We start from the raw sequence: 12,649 nt of genomic DNA, 5'->3' as shown, positions 1-12,649 counted from the left end.
GAGCTGGAAGTGCTGAGATTCCCAGGCACCTGAAAATGGTCTTGGACTTATAAAAAAGCTAACTGAATTGGAAACAGAGAACTGATAGTCCCTATCTTGATGAACAAATTCAAAGAGGCAAACCTTTCACATTGATTGAATATCATGTTAGATCATTTGGGTTCAAAACAATGTTGTAGGTCATATTTCTGAAATGCAGGGGAATCACAGAGATGATACTGTCCAAGGCTCTGGTTTTATGGGTAAAGGAACTGAGGCTTCCAGGGATTAATTCACTTATGCTAGCTCACATAAGCAGTTAATGTCAGGGGTGGTATTTGGATCCAGAATTTGAATCCTCAACTCTAGAGTCATTGTTGTTTCCTTTATTGCATGTATGGTATTATTGTTTGATTCTAGATTAGGAAATGAAAGAAACCTTAAAAGAGTTCTAATCTAACCCCTTCATTTTCTAGATTAGGAAACTGAAACCCAAAGAGGGGAAATGGTGGGTAACAGGTAGAAAATAGACTTTCTAGTTTGCTCTATTACAATGTAGTTAAACATGTTCTGATTCTGTATTTAAATACTGGGTAGCATCAATAACTTTTTGTCAGTCAGTTCCATATGGCTTACTCATGTTCTTCTGGTATGGAATTACTAAGTATGTACTGTATCCTTTCTAGTTACCAGAGAACCAATGACCATTATCCCTTAGCTTCACCTCCCTTCATCTAAGTAGTGCCACTGCTTATCTAGAGTTGTCTGTAGAACGTAGCTCTGAGCCCCCACCCACTGTCCCAAACCCCATTTTCTTGTGCAGATATATTATTTTAATAGGTGCTGGTCATATCAGTGGCTCAGAAGTTAGACTATATGAAAACAGACACCTATGCTCCAGTTCTGCATTTGGCAATTTTTTTCTTAGAATCAGTAGGTAAATAAGTAGCACTTAATAACTAAAGATATATAATAAAATATAAACATCTATCGAAAGTCTGAGAACTCTCTACTCTCCTAAAATCTCAGATTTTCTCCTCTCCCCACCAACATAAGACTATTTAAGATCCAGCACGTCTAAGTTCAGATTCTCCATCGAATTGACGACGGAATGCAATGACTCAATTCCCCAGGACATTAGCTTTACACTTTCTTTTGGACTGATCATTGGGTATAGATCCATAAACTCTGAAATCAGGGTCTCAGCTCACTTATAACACAGGAGTGTGGGACACAAAATCTGGCATGAACTACAACGAATTCATGAGAACTGGGGCAGTCTGCACACTGGAATAAGTCATTGACTTTTAGTAGTTGTACCTAAACTATTATAGACCATGATGACCAAAGGTATGAGTCACTCACACTAACAAGCCCTGCTGCCATCATACCTACTTTTCACTTTGACCTTCACCTCCACTCTGCTGCTGCTCTCTCTTTTGCTCTCCAAGCCCAATACCTCCTTCTAGCACTCACATGGCTGGGGTGATAGCTAAAAGGTCAGGAGGGAGAGGGTATGATACAACATTAATGAAATATTTTCCCATTCTCCCTATCTCATTCAAATATCCTTTAGTTCTAGCAAACCCACTTGTTTTTGCCTTTTGGCAAAGAACTTTATTTTCATGTATCATGGTTAGAGTTCCCAAATGCGGAGCTGAAATGGTAAGAGGGAAAGCTTGCATGGTTATGGACTAAATGCATGAAGAGGCAAGAAGGCAATTCAGAATGGGTGGGGAGTCTTGGTGTCATCAATAAATGATGGGAAAGTTCCCCCTGGGGCATGCCTGACTTGGGCATGCATGACTTATTCTAGCCTGAAATAAAAGATAAATGAACCCGTAGAGTATTTCCCGGTGTCATGCCTTAACCAAATTGTCAGGGCCTGAGAAATAATTCTGGATTTCCTCCTTTGTAATGATTGTTTCTGAGAGGCAGAAGATGGGAGACAATGTGGTCCAGTGGAAAGACTACTTACTGACTTTAGATTCAGAGAACCTGGATTTGAAACTAGCTATTGACTATCTCTTTGGTCTTAGGTAAGTAACAATACTTCTTTGTTCATCATCATGTTCCTCCTCCATTAAGCTAGATGGCTAAACTCAGTTCTCTTCTGCTTCTAAATGTTAACCTAGGATGTATGACAGCATAGCAGATAGGGGGTCAACTGTCCATTTTGTGGAGTCCCTGAGTTCCTTCAAGACTCAGTGCAAGCACCACTTTTTATCAAAAATTGTTCCTGCTTTCAATAGCTCCCAGAGCCTCATTGGCCCAAAGTATGTTGAATCGATGTGGTATATGCCTATGCAGATGCAGATTGTTCAATCTTATTGAGTGTAATTTATCTGAGAGCAGATTCCCTCACTTTTGTCCTCCTAGCCCCCAGGCCCAGAACAGTGCTCTGAACAGAGTAGAACAAATGCTTATTGACTGATGAATTGACAGATCAAGGAAGTAGAAAGAACTCTTTGAATTCTGGTTTCATTCTCTATTTGTATATTGTCATTGTTTTTGTTGTTTGATCATGTTTGATTCTTCATGACCCTGTATGATGTTCTCATAGCAAAAATACTGTGATCGTTTGTCACTTCCTTCTCTAATGGATTAAGGCAAACACAGGTCAAGGGACTTGCCCAGGATTATATAACTACTGATTGTCCGAGGCCAGATTTGAACTCAGATCTTTTTTACTTCAGGCAGCATTCTATCCACTGAGACACCTAGCTGCCTATTTGTAAAACCGTGGACAAATTCATTAGTCACTAACTGCTTCTAGGCAACTCTAGAAGTATGATGAGTTGTAGATCAGCAATAATGAAGGGTGTTTTGACACCTAAAGTTCCCTGCCAATGGAACCCCAAGTCCAACACCCCCTTTCAATAATATGACAAAGAAAGAGTCTTCATCAGGTAAAGGTAACATTTGCCTAGTATACTCAGTACACATGTGTTGACAATGATCAACTTTTGCTAGCTCCTTTCTTTTTAAATTCATAAATTCATATCCTTGGAAGACAGATTCTTCCAACATTTCCTTAAAAAAAAAGGAATATGAGACATTCCCATAGTGCTTCATGATGATTATTAAGTATAGCCTTCAAAAATATATATGTACTTATGTATACAATAGACTAATTTATATATTTGATATAAGTATTAAGTGAGTTTAACAGTCCCTACAGGTTGAGAAGGCCATCATCTCATATACATGAACATGGCAGAAAAGTGCTTACTAAAGAACCAGCCATTTCATTGAAACTGAGTTATGGAGGTGATGTTTGCTCAGTGCTGGGTAAGGCTTAAAAGAGTTCTAGAAATGCTAGCTATTGTCATTAGGAAACATGTCCCTCAGTAAAAAGTCCCTTGGACATAAATAGGCAGTTTTCAGATAAAGAAATCAAAACTATCAATAAACACATGAAAAAATGTTCTAAATCCCTCCTGATTAGAGAAATGTGAATCAAAACAACACTGAGGTACCACCTCACACTGAGCAGATTAGCCAATATGACAGTGAATTAAAATAATACGTGTTGGAGAGGATGTGGCAAAATTGAGACAATAATACACTGCTGGTAGACTTGTGAATGGATCCTACTATTCTGGAAGAAAAGTTGGAATTATACCCAAAGGGTTCGAAAAGATTTCATGCCCTTTGACCCAGCCCTAGCACTGCTGGGTTTATACCCCAAAGAGATAATAAGGAAAAAGACTTGTACAAGAATATTCATAGCTGTGTTCTTGGTGATTGCAAATGAAAAATGATGGGGTGTCCCTAGATTGGGGAATGGCTGAACAAATTGTAGTATCTGTTGGTGATGGAACACTGTTGTGCTCAAAGAAATAATGAACTGGAGGAATTTCATGTGAACTGGAAAGACCTCCATGAACTGATGCAGAGTGAGAGGAACAGAACCAGGAGAACACTGTACACAGAGACTGATATACTGTGGTACATTCAAATGTAACTGACTTCTCTGCTAGCAGCAATGCAATGATCCAGAACTATTTGGAGGTACTTATGAGAAAGAACACTATCCACATCCAGAGAAAGAACTGTGAGTTTAGAAACACAGAAGAAAAACAACTGCTTGATCACATGGTTCGATGGGGATATGATTGGGGATATAGATTCTAAATGATCACCCTAGTGCAAATATCAATAATATGGAAATAGGTCTTGATCAATGACACATGTAAAACCCAGTGGAATTGCGTGTCAGCTATGGGAGCAGGGTGAGGAGAGAGGAGGGAAAGAACATGAATCTTGTAACCATGGAAAAATATTCTAAATTAACTAATTAAATAAATACTTTTTTTGAAAAAAGAAAAGAAATATTCATAGCAGCTCTTTATGGTGGCAAAAAATATGGAAAATGAGGGGATGTCCATTGATTGGGGAATGGCTGAACACATTGTGGTATCTGTTGGTGATGGGTTACTATTTTGCTCAAAGGAATAATGAACTGGAGGGATTCCATGTGAACTGGAAAGACCTCTAGGAATTGATGCAGAGTGAAATGAGCAGAACCAGGAGAACATTATGCATAGAGACTGATACTGTGGCACAATAAAATGTAACTGACTTTGCTACTAGTAGCAATGCAATGATCCAGGATAATTCTGAAGGACTTTTGAGGAAGAATGTATCCACATCTAGAGAAAGAACTGTGGGAGCAGAAACACAGAAGAAAAACAACTGCTTAATCACATAATTCAATGGAGATATGATTGGGAATGTAGACTCTAAATGATCACTCTATTGCAAATATTATTAATATGGAAATAGGTCTCTTGATCAATGATATATGTAAATTCCAGTGGAATTGTGTTGACTATGGGAGGGGGTGGGAGGAGGGGAGGGAAAGAACATTAATCATGTCGCCATGGAAAAATATCCTAAATTAATTAAATAAACAAAAAAATTCCTTCTCTTTCTTGCTAGTCTCTAGTCTAGAGTCCTCCTCCTTTTTCTCTTACCTCATGCATTTATTTATTTCAGAAACCTCCATCTTAAGAGCCACCTCTTTGGATGGGTGACTGTCTCCTTAGGACCACCATTTTAGAAAGGAGCCCTGCCATGCTTCATTTCTCATGTCTGGACACTCTCCAGATGACTCTTTACCATTCTTGCTTCCCACATGGTATCTTTCTCCCTGTATCCCTAATACTCAGCTTTTATATATTATCTTCCTTATTTAAATGGAAATTCCTTGAAGGGAGAGATTTGTTTTATTCTTCATCCAATGATATTTTATTTTCCCAATTACATGTATTTTTCAGTTTGTATTTTCTGAAATTAAAAGATTCAAGTTGTTTCTCTCTTTCCCCACCCTTCCCTCCTTCCTCTTGAAGATGGTGAACAATTTGATCTGGATTATACATGTATATTGGTCATTGTTGTGAGAGAATACTCATATAAAACCCAAATAAAACTGTAAATAAACAAATGTGAAAGACAATGGCATTTGATCTTCCTCTGACTCCACTGATTCTTTCTCTGGGGGGTGGGGGGGAGAACATTTTTTGTCAGAAGTGAAAGTAGAGATTTATTACCAGCTCATGTTGCTATCCCTGGCCCCGAGGGTAGACTCTGTCACATCGTATGTAATAAATAGAGTCCTAGAGAAACAGCAACTTTGGTCATCAAGGCTACTGCTGCTGCTGCTGTTGCTACCAAGTCAGGATGGCCCCTGGTGGCCAGAAGACTGGTTTAGAGCCAAGAAAGCTGAGCTCAAGACTTGCCCATGATCCATTCTTGCTGGGGGATGATGGCCAAGTCACTTTCCTTGCTTGCACATTCCAGAGAAGGCATTGGCTTCCCATTCTAGAAGCCCTAGGTCTACTCTTTATTTCTTTGCTATTGTTATTACTGTCATTGTCTGGCCTTCAGCATTTGGATGACATTAAGATATGGACTAAGAATGTGAAACAGATGGCACTCGCAAAATTATTAGTATGAAAAGCCAGAGGGGAATAGGAGCCAGCCTCTGAAGACCTTGGCCATGACCTACTTTTCCAGCCATCAATCAATTGACAAGTATATTTATAAGGCACCTACTCTGTACCAAGCTCCATGCTAGATGCTAGAGAGATAAGGTCCAGATGTGGCATAATGGCTGCCTTCAGGGAGCTGCCATTCTATCCATGAGATTAGGAATGGGACTGGCTAAATCACTTTAGAGAGGAGATGGTTTTCATACTGTGAAAAGTTCTCTGGAAATGTTAGGGATTGATTGGGGAAACTGGGGGAAAAGAAGTTGTGGATTGCATTGCCAGGTTTTTAACAAACTCCTCTTATGCTCCTACCATGAGCAGGACATTGGACCATGATGCCCATTGACCTACAACTCTCAGGTTAGCAGATACTTTCCTAACTAGTGTACCAGGAAAGCCACATAGGTCTTGGAAATAGAGTTGAGGAAGTGAAGTGTCTGGTGTAAGCATCTGGTTGGCGTCAGGGGCAGAATTTCAACTCAGGGCTTCTGGTTCCAAGACCACTACTGTCACCTCTCATGTTAGGTACTGGAGATGAAAACTCTTCAGTATGCCTGAATACAAAGACAGAGAAGACAGAACAATAGAAAGGACTGTCTAGTGATGTCCTCAAATAGAGAGCTGAAAGAAAAAAGTCAAGAATCCTCTGAGCTTGGAAAGTTGCCGCCTTGGCTCCCCTGGAAAGGTCAAGCACAACCCAGCACAGGGTGTATTAATCTGAACCAAAAAGGGCATCTTTGGCAGAGGCTGGAAACAACCCAGGCCAGGGACATTCGTGTGGGGAAGACAAGAAGGCAAAGGCGAAAATGGAAAGTGGTTGGTGACACTGAAATGGGACAGACAACGCAGAGTCCCAAAACATGCCTGAGTAATTCCTTGGTGGGAGGCAGAGGAACCATTCCATGAAATCTGAAAGGATGAGCTGGCCAAGGAATGCCAATGGGATAGCCTCACAGAGTAATTGGCCGGGTTTGAAACGAAGGATGGAAAATGTCTGGGAGCAGTCCACTTTGTCACATTTGCACCCTGGCATCCCCTCCTCACCCAGATCTGAAGGAGACATAGTACTTTCTCACTTACCGGCATTTATCACATCTCCTAGCAGCGGAGCCCCTGAGTCACCACGACCCAGGCTTCTCCTCCCAGGCTCCAACTTTCATGCGCTCGGCTGGAAGCCTTGCCAATGGAGGAGTGAAGACAGGCTGCAGAAGGTGCTGTCTCACTATGGAAAAGTGACTCTTCTCCGAAGAATTCTGGTCCTGTGGCCAAACCAAGAGGACCATTAATTTAAGCCATAAAATAGATGGCCAAGGAACAGAAGGAGATGCTTTGCACCCCTCAGAAGCCCATTACAGCCACAAACAAAAACACGGGTTGTTGGTGGTGACCAGCTCTGTTTGTCAGGGCCTAACAAAGCCTCTGAATCAAAACCTTGTGAGAGTTATGGCTGTGTCCTGGGAACCCTCCACTCCCCTGACCTCAGTGCCAGCTATGCACAGCACTTTCTTTTAGCTGCATGATGGCGAAGCCAGCTGCCTCCTGAGATGACCTCTGATCTGCCATTGGAAGACAGTTCCTTAGGAGGCTTTATGGGCTTGTGTCTCTCTTCCCTGGCTTATCCCCAACAAGTGCTGGTACTTTCCTAAGGGAAAAGGTCACACTTTGCATCCCTTGGTTGCACAAAGGTCATTACCCAGTAGCCAAAATGCTTAGAGTTTGCACCTACCCTTCAGCAGGCCTCAGGTCCATCAGAGAACTTGACCTACCCAAAACTTGTCATCCTGGCATGTTCCAATACCTCTTTTCCCATAAAGCTTTGTGCTGGAGACCTTCTTTGGGAGCTTTTTATATTTCATGGGCACCAGGTCAGAGCTAGGTAAGGAGCCAATAAAGCTTAAAGGCCCATAAATGTATAGCTCGCTCCCCTGGTCTTATTAGGACGGACAATGGAGTCAGTGTTGCAAGAGCAACGCCTTTCATGTGTGTCAGTAAGAAAAAAGAGGTGAGGCAGGAATACACTGATGGAATTTTCATGTGTTCGTGTGTGTGTGCACACATCCACACACACAGACACCATCTTGAAAATATTCTTTTAAGAGCTATAATCCTAGAAATGGATCATAAAGGAAAATGCACGAGCCAGAAAGCCCAGATTCAGTTCTCTGAGAGTTTCAGCATGGAGCAGGAGAAAGAATCCCAGCATGATGTCCGAGTGGGGTGAGTCTTCATGCCAGTTCTGCTGCTACTTCTGTTACCATTGGCAAGTCACCTCCTTTGGATCTATCGAAGAAGAAAATTCGATCAGAGGATTTTGAACAAGAACACAGCTTAGCTGGGTAGCTAGATGGAGTCTTGGGTCGCTTGGGCAGTCCCATAAAGTCTGTGGAGTCCCCGTAATCATTTTATTCAATCCATAAGACCCGGAGTTGGGATTGCCAGGGAAACGAATTCTATTGAAAAAAATGTATTTTTCCCATTCAAGTCTGCACATCCTCTGAAATCTAACCATTAACTCCAGGGGAGACTAGGGATCCCAGATTTAGAAACTGCCATTCCAGGCCAACTCTTACCTTTGCAAAGGATACTTTCTTCATCCCTTTTGTCTTCATTTCAGTCATTTCTCAAATCTACTCTTGTAACAACAACAAAAAGTCAAGTAAAAATGCCCCATACAGGGATGAAATTCTCAATCGGTCAACGCCTATTTCTCTGCATGAGGGGCTATCTAGTCTCAGGGACCATCACTGGTTTGTAAAAGTGCTTGGAGTACTCCAAGTTCTTATTCTTTTGTCTTGTCTTTTCATTTACATTGTTGTAATCACTGAGTGTGTTTTTTCTCTCCCTTGGTCCAGTCTCTTTGGCACTAGGTCATTTCCTGCAGCTTTTTCCCATTTTCCTCTTAATGCATTCAATCATTCAATTAAGGAACACTTATTACACCCTTATTATATGTTTGTTACTGGTAATATAGATTTAAAAAACCAGCCATGTCTACTCTGATTCCCAGAGCATCTTTCTGTTTGTTTTTTTCTTTCCAAGCATTCCGCAATGCACAGGCACCTACTTTGTTTCCAATTCTTTGACACCACAAAGAGCTTCTGTGAACCTTTTGGTATATTTTTGGACCTTTGTTTCTCTCTTGACTAGTTTAAAGCATCTGACCAATAGTGGGATTGCTGGGAGACCGAATAGGAGAGTTCAATACTTCCTGCTTAATTCAAGCAACACTAAGTCAATAAACATCAAGTGCCTACTATGAGCCATTTGACTCTGATAAGCACTGAAGATAGCAATCAAGGCAAAAGACATGATTAATAGTATTAAGCATAATCAATCATTTTTATGTGCTTATTTATAACTTGAAATTCTTCTTTGGAAAACTGTTTTCTTGGTAGTCAAGTTTTTGTTGTTCAGACATTCATGATTCTTCCCCATTTGGAATTTTCTTGGATTTCCTACTAACGTGGTTTGTTGTTTCCTTCTCCAGCTCATTTTATGGATGAGGAAACTGAGTCAAACTGAAGTGACTTGCCCTGGGTCACACAGCTGGGAAGTGACTTAGGCAATATTTGAACACAGAAAGGTAAGCCTTCCTGATTTCAAGTCCAGTGCTCTATCCATTGAACTATCTAGCTACCCTACAAAGACACTATAGAAAATAAAGTAAGGAACTGTGTTTAGACATCTGAGTCTTCATGACTTCATTTAGGTTTTCCTGGCAAAGATACTGGAGTGGTTGTTGTTTCTTTCTCCAACTCATTTTACTGATGCAGATCCTGAGGCAAATTGGATTAGGTGACTTGCACATGCTCACACAAATAAGTATTTAGGTCAAATTTGAACTCAAGTCTTCCTGATTCCAGGCCCAGTGCTCCAGCCACTAAATCACCTAGCTGCAGATTCTTTAACCCCTTAGTTATTGATGAGTAGTTTCTTCTGAATTCTTCTGATGAGATAACTGAGTCTGAGAAAGCGTAATAACACACAATTGGAGATGCCAACGTAGGTCTCCTAAACCCCACCTTGGAGATACTTGAAAAACATGGAAGTTAATTCAGCTGCTCCTGTGCTTGTCTGCTCATCTCTGGGAATGTTTCACCCAGTGGTGTAGTTTTCAGCTTAAGTGTACCTGTACCCCTTCCTTCATCAAGACTCTCCCATAAACGCATCACAGGTGGTACACCCAACAGGCTGAGGCTGTTCATTACTTGGGTTCTCTTAATGCTATGTGGATAGCACTGTCTACATGGGAGAGATCCTACTTTCACTGGCTTAGCTTTTTATCCAATTATATATTTCTTTGATGACTTTTACGCCATTTCTCCAGGGTAATTATTCAATTATAATGGGCTGCAGCCAGGCTACACCCACCATGTGCCTCTCCATTGCCTTTGGGGTGACCTTCAACTTCCATTCTTTGGAAACCAGGATTGCACAACTTATGGCACAGTCATGAAACAGCTTTGTAGTAATGTCAGGTCAGGGTTAGGAAGATAGGCCTTCGCTTCAGGGACAATATGGTGGTCATTAAAAAGCAATTCTCATGCAGTCTGCTGCAGGAGGAATCCATCTACAGCCATGTCTATGGCCACATCTGGGACCAGATGCAAATCCCAATATAGACATCTGTATTGAACACTGCACATGCTTCAAAGATGGGATCCTCTGTCTGCCTATCTTTCTATCTATCCGTCCGTCCACCATCTATACACATGTACATATACATATGCATGGCCGTGTCTTACGCAGAGTAGGCACTTAATAAATGTCCATTGGCTATGTAATGATGGGGAGTGGGAAAGAGAACCGTTGGTGGTGAATGGAATGTGGAGAGATCTTCAGGTGCATGAGGCAGGAACAACAGTTGGAAACTGGACAAGGACTTCTGGGAAATTCTCCTGAGGAGTAGGTCTTGAGTTCAGGGACACAGAAGGGGGTGGAAGGAGGAGCTGTTTCTCTGGTCCATTTTCAAGACACCTTTGGAGATTTCTTTTGTAGACAGAAATCTTCACATCACTGGTTCCTGTTCAAAACTGAATTATTCTGAAGACTTTCATTTCATGAATTATTGAGATACTGGACTCAAATCACTGAACAGTGCTCTCTCCTCCTTTCCGTTTCTCCCCCTTCCTACCTTTCCCCTGCCTTACAAGAAGACCTTTTACTTCTATAATTAGATTATTTAGAAATATAGATTTAGGATAGACTCAAGGAAGGGAAGGTGAACTTTGAGAAGTAGCAAATTCTGCCCACGCAGTGGATGGACCTTTGAAAGGGGATTTCAGAAATTAGGGTGACCTAAACCCCTTAACCTCTGCCTTTACCCCATTTTACAATTAAATCACATTGAGCAGTCAGATAGCAAATTCAATCTTATTTACATCAAGGGAATAAGCTCATTGGCAGACTCCATCTTGCTGCCAGCTTTCAAGAAAGACATGAAAGGGAAGTCTGTGAGTCCCCAAAGTAGCACATATCCAGATTGGGGTTCCACATACCTCTCCTTGTAGAGAAGACTTCCCCACCATCTTTGAGGGCCAGCACAGCCATCAAGGGGCAATCCTTCACCAAGGGGAGATCTTCATTGTGTTTCCCTTTAAGTAATTCAGAGACTTCTGGAGGGAGGGTAGTGAGGGAAGCCATTTCATCAACCCTTGTCTCACTGCCACTAACCCTCATTCTCCATCTAAGGAGTCCCCCCAAATTACAGCAAACTCTCTCTCTCTCTCTCTTTCTCTCTCTCTCTCTCTCTCTCTCTCTCTCTCTCTCTCTCTCTCTCTCTCTCTCTCTCTCTCTCTCTTTCTCTGTCTGTCTGGCTCTGTCTGGCTCTGTCTCTGTCTCTCTCTCTGTTATTTGTCAATTTTTTCAGTCATAGTCAATTCTTTGTGACCCCATTTAGAGTTTTCTTGGCAAAGATACTGGAGTGGATGGATATCCCTCCTCCTTCCACAAACAGGCAAATAGGGTTAAATGACTTTCCCAGGGTCACACATCTAGGAAGTATCCAAGGCTAGATCTGAACTCAAATCTTCCTGACTCCAGGCCTAGCATTATGTCCACAGCACCAGTTAATGCCCCAAGTACACACACACACACACATACACACACACACACACACCCTTGACAATTTTCATTCTGAATATCTGGAGATGATTTTATAGTGAGCTTTAGGACCTCTGGTACAAGATGGCCAAATGGGATTTTCTGGAGAATTCTGCTTCCTATCTCTCCAGCTGAAATGGCAGGCTCTGATAGTAAGTTCTAGATGTGGTATAGACAGGGTTCAGTAGCTGGATATCTAAACAAGTGGGAGGGGAATACTGCTAAAACTAGATAATTCCCTTGGTTCCATCTGTCCCAGTCTCCATGGCTTTGATCTGGACGCCCTGCCAGCTCCTCCTCCTGCCCCATGTAGGCCCTTCTGGCCTAGCCCACTGATTTATCATGCCAGTGTCCTTCCTACCCTTATGATTGTCCTGCTTCTTTCTCCCTGTGACACCCTTGTGCTTTCAGTTCCCATCTCTCCCCAGAGAGGGTCTTTTCCTCCAAAAGGATGTCTGATGGGAATCTGATGCAGCAAAGGAAGGCTCAGTGCTGAACTCTTAGAGAAGTGCCCAGGGATGCGTTGCCTGACCAGATTTCCATCTCTGATGAACAATGGGTTGGGCCTTAAT

At 41.7% G+C, this 12,649-nt stretch overlaps 1 long non-coding RNA gene across 2 annotated transcripts; it reads right to left on the bottom strand.

The window, feature by feature from the left end:
• Window positions 1-8,053: 8,053 nt before the first annotated feature.
• LOC107650389 (uncharacterized) lies at window positions 8,054-11,868 on the bottom strand. 2 transcript variants are annotated; one of them, XR_008913297.1, is made up of 2 exons: window positions 11,474-11,868; window positions 8,054-8,255 (listed from the first exon to the last, which is right to left on the bottom strand). It is a non-coding gene; the product is annotated as an uncharacterized LOC107650389 (long non-coding RNA). The 2 variants fall into 2 exon arrangements; XR_008913296.1 differs by lacking the exon at window positions 11,474-11,868 and adding an exon at window positions 8,546-10,653.
• Between the last annotated feature and the right edge of the window lie 781 nt (window positions 11,869-12,649).

The sequence above is a fragment of the Monodelphis domestica genome, chromosome 7, assembly GCF_027887165.1.
Source record: "Monodelphis domestica isolate mMonDom1 chromosome 7, mMonDom1.pri, whole genome shotgun sequence".
NCBI classification, from domain to species: domain Eukaryota; kingdom Metazoa; phylum Chordata; class Mammalia; order Didelphimorphia; family Didelphidae; genus Monodelphis; species Monodelphis domestica.
Note: the sequence above shows the minus strand (reverse complement) of the source record. Positions and strands in the feature narration are given on the sequence as shown.